The 17868-nt window shown below is 42.1% G+C and overlaps 1 protein-coding gene across 1 annotated transcript in view; it reads right to left on the bottom strand.

The window, feature by feature from the left end:
• Nucleotides 1-17868, bottom strand: part of BMS1 (BMS1 ribosome biogenesis factor) — a 57438-nt gene that overhangs the window by 33929 nt on the left and 5641 nt on the right.

The raw sequence follows: 17868 nt of genomic DNA, 5'->3' as shown, positions 1-17868 counted from the left end.
ATCCAGGATCCCATGAGATATCAGCTTTTACAGAATTCTATTTTTTTCATTTCAACTTAACTAAAACTGTGTTTCTTTTTTCCTCAGAAATATGACTGCTTTGACAGAGAAACTATCCCAACTACCTATGAACCCAGAGTATTCTCCTGGTTAAAAGGAAGGTTGTTAAACCACATCTTAATACTCAATTAGTACTCAAATGTCTAGGGCCACATTCAAATTATACTCAATTACTTTACTATTTTTGGCAAGGTGAAACAGCTCTATCGTAAGTGAAATGGTTAAGTAAATAGCTGCATATCTGGAGATAGGCAAGAATACAACATAGCAAGACTATTTTTAGTAGCACCTATGCATTTATCCTAACACATGTAGTTGTTAAAAGGCATTCCCTATAAACACTTGAGTCCACAGAGTGGGCATCCAGTGAATAAAACAAGGTGCTCACCTTCTGCTAAAAACTAGAAGGCAATTCTGTCTTTTTAAAAGGGCAACATTTAAGAACCAACTACATATAGTACACAAACGATCTTTTCCACTTAATTTTTTTTAAAAAAATTACTTTTAATTTTGGGAAATATCAGTTCTGAAGCTGTCAATACTTTGATTCTAGTTTTAGTAATTTTAAAATGATAATATGGCCCAGAACAGGATAAATATATTAGCACATGGGGCAGGAGGCTGTGCAGACAAAAATACTTCAGTAAGGCCAATGTTTTGTACTCCATGGGACTGTAATAGCTAATAACAGAAAGAGTTGCAGATGCACATGGAAAATAATCTGCTGAACTGCTTGTCTGTGTTGACATTATAGATATGAGCAACCCAATAGATCTCTCAAAATGCTATTAACATTATCGCTACACTTTCTATTTATACTATAGTACTATCTTGGGTATTGTTTGGAAAAAACTGTTTTCCTCATCTAGCTGTGTGAACAAAATTCAAAACAAGTCACTATATGAAAAACATCCTGAACTCTAAATAGGGGTGATATATAGGGTTGTCAGTTCAGGATTGTCCTGAGATTTCCAAGCCAAAACATGAGGCCTAGGGAGAGTCCATGGTGATGTCTTAGGCAATAAGTACCAAACACAGTTGCTCACAGCATATCATTTAAATACACACACAGAGAGAAAGAGCATAATTCCCGACAGCTGCTTCGGGTCACTTTGGAAGTATGTACGGACCCTAAGATTCAGCTAAAGAGGCTGTTCCAGATTAATGTGATATTATTCCTTCTGATTTATTTAGGGAGATGGAATAAGGAACATTTAATCTAGCCTTCTTGTTTATAATGAGAAGGTGAATGCAGAGCAAAGCAGAGGGTGAATCCCAGCATTACAATGACTAAGAGGGAAGAAAGAAAGCAATTAATTAATTATAAAGGTGCGTTACAGACCGCCCGTTTGGGGTGGCCTGTAACTGGCCCTTTCCCCACCGGATCAGGGCCTCAGCGGCAGCCTCTGACACCCCAATCTGCCACTTTCCAGGCTGCAGGGAAGTGGCAAAAGGCCGCTTCCCCACGCCCTGGAAAGGGGTGTCCTTGCGGCTTCATGCCTCAAGGACACCCGGCGGTGGCAGGGATGCAGAGAAAGGGGCCGCTCAGCCCCTTTCTCCTTTGTGTCGCTGGTGCAGCTGTGTAGAGGCTGCGCCAGCAACGCAAATCATGGAAGGAGCTCCGAAATGGAGCTCCTTCCAGGGCCACGGAAAAGGCACCACAGCCGCCCTCGCGCGGCCCCACTACATCACTTCTGCACCAACCCGTTTGGAGGCGGCGCGGTCATGACGTAGTCATGGCAGCACCCGTGTGTATAAGGCTCTGCCATTTTCTACACGCTCTGCGCATATTAGGGTTAGGGGCGTCAAAAAGTGATGCCCCTTCCTAACCCTAGTACGCGCAGAGCACGTACTTAATGCCCGTCTGGAACAGGCCATAGATTCCCTGGAGAGTCTTTGCATTTTGCTGCTAATATCAGTTAAGCTCTGGAAATTGTTGCATGTTGCTGCTCTTGATGAACTGTAGATTTTCACATAGATTCTTCCCACCAAAGCTGGAGAACTTGCACCCTCATTTTGCACCTGGAGATGACACATAAAGACTGGAGGCTTAGGACTTTGTCATGTGAGGCTCATTCTCATCTCAGTTTCATCGCAGTGGCATTATTAAAAGAGAATAAAAACATACCAGATTTTGACAAAGGAAAACTGGAAGTCCCTCCTGACAAGAAGACTCTTGCATTTCCCCTTTGTCAGGCGGGGGGGGGGGGGGGGGGGGGGGAGGTGAGGAGAAAAGCAAAGCAAAGTTTTTCTTTTAAAAAAACAGCCTGTTCTGGTATAGGAAGCAAGCAGGGGGAAAGGAGGGAGGGAGGAGGCACAGATACTAATGACATTGTCTGCCCAATACCAGAATTGCCGAGGAGCTATCACACTTGAGGACAAGTGCTAGAGGACCATTTTTGGGACCTTATTGATGGGTGTTCCCCATAATGAAAAAGGATACTCTTAACAACAAAACAGCAACAAAACCATCACAACATCTTGGGATAAATATTGCCAAAGGCACTATTCTCAGTCTTTTTCTGAGGACTTAATCACACAAGGCTTTTTTGCTGATAAAATCTCTCAGATAATGGTTGATCTTGATGCTGGTATTATAACAGAAATTATAAGAGAGGTATCCAGTGTGGACTATGTTAGACTGGATCAATTCGAGCTTGTAAATACTGATGAAGTGGACAAGCTTCTTGGAAGTGTATGGAGGACAACGTTCCCCCTCGATCCCTGCCCATCTTGGCTGACCGCTCAGGGAGGGGATGCAGTAACAACTTTACTTCAATCTATAATCTATAATTACTTTGGCAGGTTACAAACCGCTGGGTTACGGCGGTTTCCCGCCGCTGCTGCTTGCAGCGTTCGGGAGCCGCAGCTGCCACACCGCGGGGCTCCCGGACGCTCCGAGGAAGGAGCGCCGGCACTCCTTTCCTGGGGCCCCCCGGAAGTGGCAGCCGCAAAGCCAAGGCGAGCTTTCACGGCGTCACTTCCACCACACACGTCTGGACGCTATGGTCCAAGACGTCAAATGGCCGGCGGCCGGGTGGACGGACACCACCATTTTTGTGCGTGCGGAGCGTGTACTAGCAGTTAAGGGGGTGCGGAAGCACCGCCCCTTACGTAAACCCTAGTACGCGCCTCGGCGCGTACGTTAAGGCCCCGTTTGTAACGGGCCTGAATAACTTTTACTTCAATCTATAATGTATTTATGCAGTCCTTAGGAGGGAGGGGAAATTTCCATCCAAGCTTAAACAAGCAGTGGGTAAACCACATCTGAAAAAACCCTGTTGGTGCTCATGGCATCATCAGTGGCAGTTGATCCATAGACCCTGGTATCCTGCTGGAATACCTGAGGTGTTAGGTATTGAGGAACACCTGCCTCCAGTAGCTCCATCCTACCTCTCGGCAGATTCCAATGGTGCTCGTGGGAGACAGCTGCCTCTCATAAAGAAGGTTGACATCCTGCAATCCCTCAAGGAGCTATGCTGTCTCCCATGGATGTTTAACATGTACACGAACCGCTGGGAGAAGTCATCTGGAGAATGGGACGTGGGTGTTGATCAATACGCTGATGACACCAGCTATTTCTTCTCTTGTCCCCTCTGACTTGCTGCCAGTGACAAAGGATCCGCCTCACACTCTTATAATATCAGGAGAAACATATTGGAATAACAAAAAACCAGACTAAGTTACAATTCCCATGAAGCTTTCACAGTCACAGCCCGTGACTATGGAACATTTGCCATGAATAATAAGCTGCCTATTACACACGGAACCTTTAAGAAGGCACTTAAACGATCTCGTCCGGCAGGCCTATCCTCCGATCTGCTAGGAGGGATCCTAAGAACATCCCCACGTTCAAATTTGAAGAGCATGGGAAACAGATGACGATTTGGATGGTTTAAATGATTGGTAGCAGTATTGCGACCAGTTCTATGTTTACATAAACATTGTATGTCCTTTTTTATTGTTGAGTTTTTTGCTGTATTCTGCCTCTCAATCCTCAAGGGAGATGGCAGGATATAAATCAAATTTTAATTCGTTATTATTAGAGTATTATTATTAAATTATTATTATTATTTTTAACGACTCTGAGATCTGGCAACCTAACTGGGTATATGTTACTCTACCTACTCAAAAGAACAGAAAAACAAAAACAGGAGTGTTGTTTTTCTCCCCCATCTAGTAGGGCTGCATGTTGCTCCAGTTTTAATCGCTCTGGAAAATACCTTTTTAGAAAAGGGGATTGAACCTCTGTTTGGAACAGTCTCTTGGACAACCCCTTCCACCTGTGGCCTCACCGCACGAGTTGATGCCATTCCCTTCCCCTCTCAATGGCACCCAAGCCACTCACACTAACAGAACAAGGTACCGGAAGCTATGCACTTGGTGGAATTCATCTCATTTTTGATTTTTTCACTAATGGAGGCTTATGTTTTGGCCTCCACTCGGGCTGGCCGATAGCTGCGTTCCAAGTCATGTGACCAGCTTCTGAGTAAGTTCTAGAAGAAAAAATATTAAGGACGTATATTAGTTGAACTTCTAGAACTTGCCGTTTCTCAAGGAAGGCTATAATATTATGTCTACTCCTTTTGGCCATTCCCAGAGTGAGAAGAGTCGTCGCCAAGGCTATATGATGAACTGTAGAATGATAGTCCTCGACCCCCAGTAAAGTATGGCAATCTATCTTTACCGCCTGAATGTACCAGGAAAGAAGTCTCCGATGTTTGGGCTTCTCTGTCTTGTCGCAGGTCCTCCCAGGGTCCAACTTCCTAAGAGAAGGTGAAAGAACAACAAAAACAACAATTTGTTTGGAGCAAGGGTGTTAGCTTATGGCCAAATCCAACTCATTAAGTAGTTCCAAACACTCAGACATTAAAGTACGTATGAAAAAGTCAGCAGTGATTTATCACCACTTTTACTGTTTTCTTAAGAAACCCCAGGAATGTCTTGGCAAAGCAGTTAAGATACATAAGAAGATAAATGACAGCTTTTCTGCTATCAAGAATAATCTCAGTTTATAGCAGTACTTTTACCCTCCGGCCGGGGGGCTCCCCCCAGGGAGACGGGAAGATCAAATTTAAAAAATTTTTTCTGGATCATTTTTTCAAATTTATTTCCACAGCAGATTTAAGAGTTCATTTGATTCAATTGTGCTTCAGGTGATTTCTAGCCACAAAGATCCAGCAAGGAAACAGGAAGCTTCCTCGTGATCTCTATCACTGACCAACAGCTTTTTGGAGATGCAGAAGCAGTGGTAAAGTGAATGAAATTCAGTGAAACAACCCTTTCTCTTTCCAAAACCAGTAAAAAGGAAAAAAGAAATCAAATAAACAGGACAAATACAAAAACAAGATTCTCCCTAGCTTCGTCTGACAGCTAAGGTTGTTCTGAAATACAGGTATATGTATGGGTGTCTAACTGCATCTTTAAGTACAAAAACATTTGACAAGCTTTCGTTTGGCATCCGGAGCTTTAAAATAATCAAGCATTACATGCTAAAGCAATCCAGACACTGAAATAATAAGTAATAAAGCCTTTTGAAGACAAGCCTACAGAATACATGCTCAATCTCGGCTTCGATGGTCTCAAGTAGTGGTTCCACACACATTTTCATGCCTATTTTTTATGTGGGCAACATTTCCTTTAGAAGTGAACATAGGTCCAAACACACGGAAATTAATACCAGTTTGAGACTGCTTTTACTGTTCTAGCTCAAGACTGGGAATTTCTTAGGAAATTTAGTTTGTGAGACTTTTAACATTTTCTTGTCAGAGAGCTCTGGAGGCACACAATAAGGTAAATTCGGATTCCCTAGCACGGGCCAGGACATAAGTGTCCCGCAAACGGAATTATTTCTGGCAGTGGTGTTTGTGGAATCACACAGTGAGAAGCCAAATTCTTCCCTGTGGTCTAAACCCATGGAATGCAAAAAGCACTAGTTTGAGGAAAACAACCTGGGATGTTATACATGTCTATAATCTTGCAGAGACAGTTTTCTTTTCCCAAAACTGTGCTTTTGGGATATTTTAAGAATATAGAGGGTCAATATAACGCTACCCATAAAAAACTGAAAGCATGCACGCAAAAGTGAAAATGCTGTAAGTAATTCACAAGTCACATATTTAATTGCGAAGTACATTACGCCCACTGATTGCAATATAATAGCATCAGCACCTCCAAAATCCCTAGTAACTTGATAATTTTTGCTTGAAGGTACAGTAGGTGCCCGTTATTCATAGAAACAGAGGAAGATCAACATACTAATGCTGGTGGGATGGGAAAGGCGAGCCGTGCTTCATTAGATTAAGGAGTGAGATCCTCCTGGTCTGGCATCTGGCTTGGCCCATATGAATTACACGCTAAACGAAAAGGAAGATCTGCCTGCCTAGATTCTTTGGATAGATCACTTGTCATTTCAGATCCAGATTGAGATAGACGCCTTCTCCCTGCAGGAATGTGCTTTAGAGCTCGAGGCTATCGGGATAAAGCGCTATATGCTAAAAAACGAAGTCATAATGAGCAAGAGACTGCCTCTTGGCTATAAAGTATGTGCTCAGTGTTTCTTGCTTCCCCACTCCATCCCCAAGCGAGGGTATCCATTTATTATCAAGTTGTTTGAGATTGCTAAAAGGCATAATAGAGCAGCAGCAACACTTTTTAGGAACTCATGTGGACGTTACTGTTGTCAAGGCGTTGTACACTGCAGATAATAGAGGCCTCTATGTCGGAAACAGATCTATTTGTCCTCTGAGGGTTATCCAAACAGGGACATAGTCCACGGTAGAATTATGGTTGAAATCTCTTTTGCTGTTCAATGCATTTTGAATGCATCTCATTACGGGGGTTTATGGAGGAGCTACCAAAATCAACAACCCCGGATAGTCATGTCAGTGTACTTGTGAATAACTAATGTGAACAAACCCGAATAAACTAGATAACGTCTGCGGCCTTGAATATGCTTTGATACATTTGCATCCAGACTCCATCTTTATTCAAGTGTTGACATGGGTGAGCAACTAAACGGCAGGATTCACATAAGTGTGGGTCATAGTGTGAACAACAAACTGCAATGCATAGTCCCTGAGACGATTCACAATAGTCGCATAAAAAAACAGGTGTGTGAATACCACAAGATCTTCCAATATGATATTAAGAGCCCCATCCTACAGAGGCCTTTCTGTTGATTAGTGCCTCTGTTAAAACAGAATTTCAGGTTTTAAGGACTTTCCACAGTCAATCAAGATCAGGTTTCCTGGGCCAGGTCTGACAAGCTTACTAATAAGGGGCTGTGATCCTCAAAACCACACACAAAAAAGGTTGGGCTTTTAAAATTAAAACTGAATTCAGTTCTGATTGCAACTGCAAGAGGAATCTGCTAGACTGCAAGTAGTGGGAAACAGATTATGTCCAGTTTAAAGAAATTAGCATGGTTGGAACCAGAGAAGGGAACCCACAAGTTATACTTCGGGAGCTGGAAAGATCACAGTTGGCTAGGAGAGAAAGACAGCGGTGTTTTAACTCTGTTAAATAGTCCATTTAAGCTCTGCACAATTTAAATAATTGAATGTGAAGAGATTTACAAATGAGGGATCTAACCATTCTTAGCCCTCAACACAAATCAACAAAATTCGACCTTTTACATTCCAGATCATTAACGCACACGTGAGACCGAGAATGTGGGAATGGAGAAAATCATGTCTTCCATACACTATAATAGTCTCCTATAAATAGATTGGACTAATGTTAGAATTACAGTTGTGCAAGTTCTGCTTCAAATTGTTTTACCACCAGATGATAAACTTGTCTGATGAAACAGCCTAGGCTGGTCCCTTTCTTTTAGAATGGGGTAGGGAACCGGTAAGCCTTTTTCAGTTGTTGGGGTCCCTCTATTTAAGTTCCCTGTGTTAATTCCCACCTTACACTATACTACCACACCCAGGGCAGTCATCAGGGCAGCCACTATGGCCTATGGGCCAGAATGATGGAGCTGTAGTCTGATATGTAAAGGGTCCTTGATATACATCCATCTGGCATGTTCGATCGGTACAATATTAAGAATCAATTCAACTATTTCCTTATCACGAGCGTTTTGTGGGGAGTGGAAGGATTATGATTTATTATTCTGGGCTGATAGCTTTTTGGTGCTTTGTTTATTGTTTAAATGGAAATTTCATTCTTCATTCTAGTGTGTCCTTTTCGCGTGTTCTTCACAATTAGCTAGTTTTGCGGAAATTGGGTCTTATTGGTACACTTCTGGATTTAAAGAAGAAATATGGCGCAAATGGCAGTTTAAAGTGGGATCAAATCAGATTAGTTCTACAATGTAGATCAGTCATGTCATATCGACCTAGTCCTCGCTCCTTCTTGGCCTGATTTACCTTACGAGTTGTTGGAGGGGGGAAATGGTGATACAAATGTATCTGCGCTGAGGGCAACAACAAGAAATATGAAAACATCTTTAAAGTTTAAAACATGAGGGGGTATTGTAGTGGTTATAAATTTCCTACATAGGTAAAAAGTGGGAAAATTTTACCTCTGATTCATTTTCCCCTGAGCCTATAAAGGGTCCTTACACAAAGAAAAGATTCAGAGACATAATATGAATCCTCCCAAAGCGTACTGTATAAGAGTATGTTGGAGAACTTTTTTAAAAATCCCATGGTGTTCCCAAAAATGTTCTCAGAACTGTCTCAACTAGAAATCTCTCAATACAATTTTTCACCTTTAGAAATGTGGGAAATTAGCTATTCTTCTCCTCTTGCCAACCATGAAGGAGCCATGTCTCAGCTGGGATATTAATGGATCCAGGACCTTTCGAGTGTCGTACTCCTGAGTCACTGAAAATGGTCGTAGGCCTTTCAGTCTAGGATAAGTTGATCTTGAAGAAGAGAGCTTCATTCAAGTCTCAATCTATGTTTAGTGTAATACAGGCCTTCTGGCAAGCACAAGCAAGGTCATCAAACCTTCATCAGAAGGTCACAGCCTGTGATCAACACTAAGTAAGTTGCAGGCCATTAATTCCTCCTGATGACAAAAATTTCCTCAATGCAGTCACTGCATCTTATTAAAATAATAATGCCAATTGTGTTAAGAAAGGTTGCAGAGATCATGAAAGCTAATATATCCATTAATTTCTATTTGGAATTTACCAGAAGTTGTTTAGACTATATTGTATTAGAACTCTTTTTATATAGGCATTTATATGGAATTAGATTCTGACAATGTAGCCATCTCTTCCTTTTGTGTGCAGCTGATCATAGAATACATTCATTCCATGTGCATCGTTACCATCCCGATTAAGATTGGTAGGGTTGTTCTTACTCGTTGGCTTTTATTCCCCACTCTACACAATAATTAAAACTCAGTGATTTAGGACCTCTGCAGTGGTGGAATGGCCACATTGAGGACTCCCGCTTCCCTCCTAAGGCCAAACCGACCTCTTCCGTCTGCAAGCATCTACTAGCTAATAAGAAAATATGTTCCGCCAGCTTTTAAATTAAAAGTTACTACATTTAAATTGTTGATTTACTGGTTTTGTGTCTCGTTGCTTATGTGGCAGGTAGAGATAGAAAAGTCAGCAGCCAAAACAGGTTAATGTGTTTCAGGTATTGTTTGAAATAAGTAATAGCTAATTCAGTTGCATATATATTTGCAAGGCAGGGTCCAAATTAAACATCACATAGTATTAGATTGATGGTTAAACGAAAACTCGTTACCGGGAATAATGTGAATAAATACTGTCCATCCATGTCCAATACTGTCCCAGTGCTGTTTCAGCCATGCTCTTCCCAACCCATGATCTGTTTTGGACCTCAAAGAGTTTACAGTACATAAAGGTAAAGGTACAGGTAGTCGCTTTGACCATGAAATGTCTAAGTCATAACCAACGGATAGGGAGGATGGATGCTCATCATCTGTTACTAAACGAAGAGCCAGTGTTTCCAAAGACACTCCAGTGAGTCACTGTGGCCAGCATGACTTCATCACCAAACGCTGTTACTATCTCCTGAAAGTGGATACCTATTTAATCTACTTGTATTTGCCATGTTTTTTAGAACTGCGAGTTGGCAAAAGCTGGGACTAGTGATAAGGAGCTTCACCCCTCAATGCTGCAACTCGGACCTCGACACCAACCTTCCAATCTTTCCAGGGCTCAAAACTGGCATCGTTAACACTAGCCACTGCATTTGATAAAACCTTCTCATACAACCCGTCATCTTTTCCCCTTCTCCTAAACCAATCTCGCACCAGAATCGGCCGTTTTTGTTTTACTAATGCCAACATGCCATCACAGCAAAATACCCAGATGAGTTAGAGCTTCAGATTTCCAGGAAAGATGAGATTTCTGGGTAGTAACCATGTGTAAAAAGGGTTATATTTGGGTGCAAAGAAACTACCCTCCGCCAAGTTTGCAATTAAAACCTCTTAAAATTTTTATCCTTGGATTAACTAATAATGAATCAAACAAGTGGTTTGGACCTTATGAGTGAGTCTTCAATATCATAGGCCCAAACCGAAGCCGTTTAACAATAGCAAGAAGTGATATTGGTAGAACATAAGAGTACTAGGTTCCGGGGTAAAAAGGTGGAAATTGTTACATATTTTTCCTCTATAAGTGGTGTCTTTCATTTACTTACTTGATTAATACCTAATTTCTGGAATTAGGTTGAGGCTGAAAGCAACATAGTCCAGTGAAGAACTAATTATTAACATTTTAACTAATTTTGCACAAGGCTATCTGAAAATGTCTAACTACAGTGATAATTGGTAACTTAATTTATTTTAAACTCATAGATAATTTAATTTTATTTTAACTAGTTAGTTCCTGACTCTTACATGCGACAGTGCATGATTTTAATTACCTACTTCTTTTGAATTGGCAACGATTTTGTTTTGGAGAATGTTGTTCAGTGTTTGTGCTAATTAAGTCGCATCTTGCTATGTTTTGCTCTTTTGAATGCACATTTCTAAGTCACCTTTTGATCAGAAATCAAATCCCTTTTAAAATAAATGGAATAGGAAAAGTGGTGGAAATGGAAACTAGAGTTCCAGAATTTTTTTTGCAACAGTAATTTCCTAAAAGCACAGCTAGTGGGAAATCTAATGGACTTATCAAGGAAGAAAGACTTCTCTAGGGGGCCAGGAAGCGGGGGGGGGGGCAGCCCATAGGGAGAATGTCTCCTAGAGGAATCATAGGGGCATGTTTTTGGGAGGGGAAAAACAGTTGGGTATTCTTTTTTGCAAGAACAGGTTGATATGGAAGGGTGCTGGCCTGTCATCCAGGTTTGAAACCACAGGGGTAACCATGGACATATCCCCAAGCGATTCCCTCCACGCTTCTCCTCCAAGTTCTCCAAGGGACGAATATGTCCTTTAGCCTTCCACAGTTAAACAGAATACCCTGTATAGAGGTTCCCATAGGCTTTTTTTTTTTCTATGTCCTTACATTTTTTCCTTTTATATATTCCGTAATAGTCTCTTGATTGAAGTCTAATTCCTACCATAAGATCCAACCAGCTACCATGTCCTCTTTTCAGCAGAACAGAACATTCGATTTTCTTCGTCGCCCACATTTTTTTTTATTTTTCTGCTCTGCCACATTACCAATATTCTGTGGCCACTGATAGTTTCTCACTGACCTTTTGAGGGGTTTCGCATATCCCTTTTTTGTACTTTTTTTGGGGGGTACCTGTCCCCCATTTGATCTTTACTCCTATCTTGTGCTTAATGGTGTTATTGATTATCACGACAATCATCCAAGGCCAGGAGATGGAGTGATGTGACCGAAGACTCTGAGAGACCAGCAGTCAAACACCTGCTCAGCCATGGAAACACTGGTGATCTGGGCAAATCACATCCTCTCACCCTTAGGAGAAGGCAACGAAACCCTTCGCAAAATCTTGCCAAGAAACCTCCATGGTAGGTTTCTGCCTTAGGTCACCATAAGTCAAAAGTCAACTTTTAAGGCACATAATAAACTCAGAGGGTGCATTTGGTGGTGTTATATAGTATAAGAGATGGATTAATCAAAGTACTGTGTTTGATGCGTAGACGGGCTGTGCTTATCGCTGGGATGACTTTGCAGGCTGTGTCCCTCCAGTAACATGTCCCACACTGCCAAAAGCGGGAAAAATGGTGAAAATATGGGAAGGATGCTCCCAGTTTTAATTTTTGGGGGTTTTGGGGAGGAAGGGCTTTGGGAACCTATGACACCCACCCAATATAAACCCAGCACCCTAAGGCCTTGAAGCAGGAAAGTATAATTTATGGATGAGTAAAGACCTACTCTTGGTGCGCAAATGCGCTGTGAGGGCCTAAGGACGCCAAAAGCAGGCTTTGGCAGACCAGATGCCTACTCGGCTTAGAGTGATATTTGAAGCCCCAATGGAATTAGATTTATTGTTTGACATCATCTTGAATAGCACCACCAAAGAATCGTCTGCCTATCCCAGAACGTGGTCCTTGCCATACGCAGAAAGAACACACAGATGGCAGCCCAAGAAACAAAATGGCATCTCAGACACCACCATTGAAATACAATGGACTTGAGGTTCCAACAAGTTTGTTTTTCTCCCATATGCAGGGGATGCCAGAACGGACCCAATCTATTGCTGGTCTGTAAACTTACAGAGCCTAGCCAGCATACCACTGGTGAGGTCTGCTAAGGAGTATCAGTTCCAGCAACATCTGGAGGGCCACATGAAGTCCCACCTCTGCTCTAAAGTCTGGTAAATGCAACCTTTTTTTGCTATTACTATTCAAGAGGCCTAAGAATCTAGAACAGTGTCCCTTGTCCAATCACAACCTTATAAAGGACTGAGCTCCGTTATAGGAAAGTTTATTCATTAGGCTGACTATGTAGCCAACCACAGTGGAAAGGCAGAAAGAGAAACACATTTCATCTGAAAAAACTCTTTAATAAGAAGGGCTAATGAATGCTAATATTCTGTTGTGGGTTCCAAACAGACGTTAGAAGCAAGGGAAAATAATGGAAGAGGGATTATTATGAATTGTGTTCAGTTTCGGAGGCTAATGTGAAAGTACCCCAACGATTTAGTTCTGTTTGGTATTTTAACAACTCCCACTTTGCAAACAGATGTATAAAAAGTTGTATTTTAGACTGCCTTTCCATGGTGGTGGAAGGCATCTCCTGTTGAAGGAAGGGACTCTCTGCTGGAGTAGTGCTACTGGGCGGGTCCTTCCATATACTGATCGGCTTGGGACTATAGATTGGACTAAATGTTGCAAAACAGACGCAGAAGTGGGGAGTACCACTGGTGGAGGATTTCTCAGAACAACAGCAATGGCACATAGCTAATGCAAAGAATAGTACTAGCATGAAGGGTGTCTTTTACCAGGCAGTGGCCTGTTCAAGACAGCCAAAATAAAGCTGCTTGAGGTCACAGTGGAGGTATGGTGGGATTTATTATGATACATGCGTCCTAAGTACCAGAAAGGACGCACAAAAAGCCACACTCAGCCTAAGGACTGGAGCGGGGCTTTTGGTGATGGCTTCTGGAAAAAAAAAACCCTCTTAACGCATGCATCATTGAAACACCATACCTCCACTGTGACTCGAACAGCCTTTATGTTGCCACTGTAACGGGCCAAGAAAACTTTTATGATGACAAATGCAAATAGAAGAAAGATAGTACAGAAAATAAAACGTCCAGGTCGAATGGCATTCTATCAGCTACTGAGTATGGCAGGGGACAACTATGAGTAGCGCTGTGGCTAATGATGCACTGGACTCAAGCCAAAGGTATGTTAACTGCTGACCTGTTCAGAGATGAAGCAATGTCCAAGCTCCAAAACATAAAGAGGAACATTGAATGGGACAACATGAATCATGTATGTATAAAACTGCCTTGGGTGGGCTAATTGTGACTTTTGGCTCAATATCCCAGAGAAGCATGATGTCAGAAAATACATAGGAATATATGATATATGTGGAACCTCGTGTGATTGAGACCAACGGAAACCAAAATTCTGGCTTTCCTCAGTATAACATTGGGGAGGGTGGCTACCATAATCTGATCTCTCACCCAGGACACTCAGAAATCGCGAATCCTTAAACGTTTTACTTATGATCTTCTCATTCTATAAGATCGAGAACAAACCAGGAGCCCGGAGCTGTGATTCAAAATGGTTCCAGACAGAATAGTAAAATTGTGATACGTACGTAGCTTCCATTATTGCTCCAAATATCGAAGTGTGGATAGAAGGAGCAATTTTCTTAGAACCATTTCCTTCCATTATCACCTGAATCATCTCTCTTTATTAGAATAAAAGGCAAGGAATGCCGTGTCTTCAGGCAGAAGACACATGAATCAAAGAGGTCAATATGGAATCTTATATTCCAACACCGTTGCATTGTCTGTTGTTTAAATATACTTCTTGAGCCTTGTCCTATCCATTTAGTCGGCTAGTAGACACACTGCTGCTATGACCCGCTTGTGAGGGACTCAAGATATTGTTTGTTTGTTTTTAAAAACAACCGATTAATCTCTTTTAATATGATCCACATTGAAATCCTAGACTACCAGTGGGGCTGATAGACACATTGGGTCCCAATGACTGTAGTATCTAGTAACACACAGAAAGGAAACAACAACAACAACAATTCTCTTTTCTTTTTCTGTTCCACCTGTACCAATGCTTAGGCATGGTACAGCATGTTAAAATACAAAACACAAAAAACATAAATGCACAATAAAATACAATTACTGTGAAATACACTCAGAAGAGTAAATATACAAGTAAGATGTCATTATTTAAATTGACCGGTAGAGACCTGCTGGAAGAATATGTCGTTAATGCTGTTTGTAAAAAGCAGTCGGCATTTTTCAGCCAACTTATCTCCGCTGGCAGGTCATTGCACAGACTGGGGGATCAATGAAAATTGTTGCATGCAAAGGCGAACGCCCTGGAAGTGGAGCAAACACTTCCCACAGGAACCTGAGCGTACAGGCAGCTGTATGGAAGAGGCGATCCTGTAAGTTATCTGGACCCAAACCATGTAGGCATTGTTAAAGGTAATAACCACAACCACAACTTTGTACTTGACTAGCAAACTAACTGAAAACCAGGGAGTGAAGTTTAAGATCGGTAAAACCTAGAGGTAATGTAATCAGATGTAGTAACAAAGGTAGTCGCAATGTATAGCACATTCGAGAAGTCCAGCCTTGAGATTACCAGTACGTACACTACCATCCTTTAGGAGACTACCATCGTTAGGTCCGCCAATTGTAGAAGGGGTCAGCTGGCCAAACCTACTTGAAAAGGGGCATATCCTGACTTGTGGGCAATCTATATGAGCTGACATTTGGCGAGAATGGATCCAGAACCACTCACAACTGCAAGCACAAGTTTTTTCAGTAGAAGTGTAAACCCATCAGAAAACTAGTGGACACTCTCAGGATCCTTGATGTACACTCCTCTGTCTTGTCTAGTTCATTCAATTGTTTTTCTTTTCTTCATCCAACCCTCTTCCAAACATTAATTCAGAGGAACAACACTAATCCTAGGTTTTGAAGTGTTTGGAAGCATGGAGGATTATAGTTGGTATGATCAGTGTACTGATAGCATTCTGCCTCTGCTCCAGAGGAACGCCCCAGTGGTTTTCATGTACAGCGTGCCCGCATCATAGGGGCACGCACGGGGCGGAAAGGGGCGGCACTTCCATTCAATGAATGGTGTGCGCCGTGTGCGCCCCCGCTGCTGCGCCTGCGTGGCCAGTGCAGGAGCCCCAGTGGTTTACAATTGAGGCTTGAGCATAGGCGGAATTTCAAACACCTTACTCGTAGGGTCCGACGGATCCATGCGTAAGGGCGAGGGCCCACTGTATAATGTTGAATAGCTTGGGGCTAGTATGGAACCTTTGGGTAACGCCATATAAACGAGGTCAAGTCAGGTTAGGGTGATCTTTCCCTAGAACACAGCGTACCCTACCCTGCTCCCCATGCAACGTATCTCACCCAACCTGCTCACAACCAGTACCCCAAGCTGGAATGAACCTATGGCCCATGTTGACCACTGTCAGCTCCCAGCCAGGTCTCTGTAAAGCATGCCAGTGTATCCCTCCTCATCCTTGGATGAGATCATAGAAAAACGTGTGCTTTGGAATCACTGCTTTAGTACATTCAGTATTAATGTGGTATGGGTGGTGGTATGAATGTTGTGTTGATAAGGATGTATTTGCTGTGTGATGTAAGGAAGTCACTGAGAGGATCAGTTTGGCCACTTCACGAGTGATTGAAAATAAAACATGTGATAACAACCGCCCATATTGCTGCTTTGGAGCTCCTTCAAGGAATGTTGGGGGATAAAAAATTTGATAAGTCAATCAATCATGTCTTCATTAACAGGTGACAGATTGTTGAATTCCTTGGACAAGAACACGACCCACTGAAATACTGCATTCCCCTCATTGAAAATCTTGTGCAGGCTGCATTGTCAATGTCCATGTCTTCAATTGCTTCGTTCCCTTTTTTTTAACCTCCATCAAGTGGAACGTCAGTGATTGAAACATACACCATGGCTTGACTCCATAATAGTTAGTATTTTGCTTAGTGGTGGCCGTTCAACTTCTTATGTTTGGATATTAGAAGCTTTAAACAGTTTGCTCCTTTGGAATCTAAGGAATCTTGTAGTGCGGTCATAATTCCCTTTCGTCTATATAGCAGAGGCACTGGGTCCAATTGAATTTCGTTAGAAATGCCGATTTGAAGATTGTTGATGTTGCTTGAAACAAACCTTGGCTTGGACGTATTACAAACTGAGGCAGGTTCAAACTTTTTCTAGTGCATCTCTCACCAACCACGTCTGGTTAAGAATATTTTCTACCTGACCAACATCGCCCTTTTGATTAATTCAGTTTTGTGCATCACTTCTCGCAGAACAAATGTGGTCATTTACTCACCTAGAATGGACAGTTTCAGTCCACACCCCCCCTGATAATACATACCCATAGCACCCACAGATAGATTTTATAATATTTGTTGGCAGTAAAAGAAGGCAACTTCAAGATGTGAGTTGGCAATGAGCCCAGTTTAGGCTTCTATCTACGACTCTAACATTTACCGGGGGAAAAATCAAAACACAAAAATACGGGGTGAAACAGACAAATAAGTTGAAGGTATATAAAAAACAGAACCAGTAAGGGTAGTGCTTGGATTTGGACTACGACTCGGGAGGCCGGGTTCAATCCATACTCAGTCCATGGACCCACACTGGGTGGCTTTGTTGTTGGGCAAATCAAACACTGTTCTCAGCCTCAAAGCATAAGCCAAAACCATCTCTGAACGATCCTTGCCGAGAAAACCCCATGAAGGGGAAGCTAGCCAATAGATATAAACAAACTACTGGTAAGATCAAAGAGTAACTGCTTTATTACAATTTTTTGTTCTTGGGGTAATTAGTACCTGTTAAGGGATCAAACAAGCGTGCACTGTTTGTGTCCCCTTCCCATAGTGTTACATCCCAGAGGACTTTAAGGACCTGCAGTTCTCCATTCCACGATCAGGTCACTTAGGAACCGCCAAAACTTGTCCGTGGTGCTTAGACAAAGCCATGAAGCCTGGATTGTCCCCCAGAAGGATAATAAGAATTTTGGTAAAGAATAGAAGAATGAGGTAGACAAGCAGCAACTCAAATTGGACCAACATTACTCAGGGAAAGTAATAGAAACACACAGATGAAAAGCGCTGTGGGCCAGGAAAGAATGCAGGCCTCCATAAAGATGGGCGGAAAGAAAGCAACAAACGAAGGAATCTTTTAAAAAACTAGCAGCAACAAGCAGAACTCAAGAAA

The sequence above is a fragment of the Sceloporus undulatus genome, chromosome 3, assembly GCF_019175285.1.
Source record: "Sceloporus undulatus isolate JIND9_A2432 ecotype Alabama chromosome 3, SceUnd_v1.1, whole genome shotgun sequence".
Lineage (NCBI taxonomy): Eukaryota > Metazoa > Chordata > Lepidosauria > Squamata > Phrynosomatidae > Sceloporus > Sceloporus undulatus.
The sequence above is the reverse complement of the archived record's forward strand: the minus strand, read 5'-3'. Positions and strand labels throughout refer to the sequence as shown.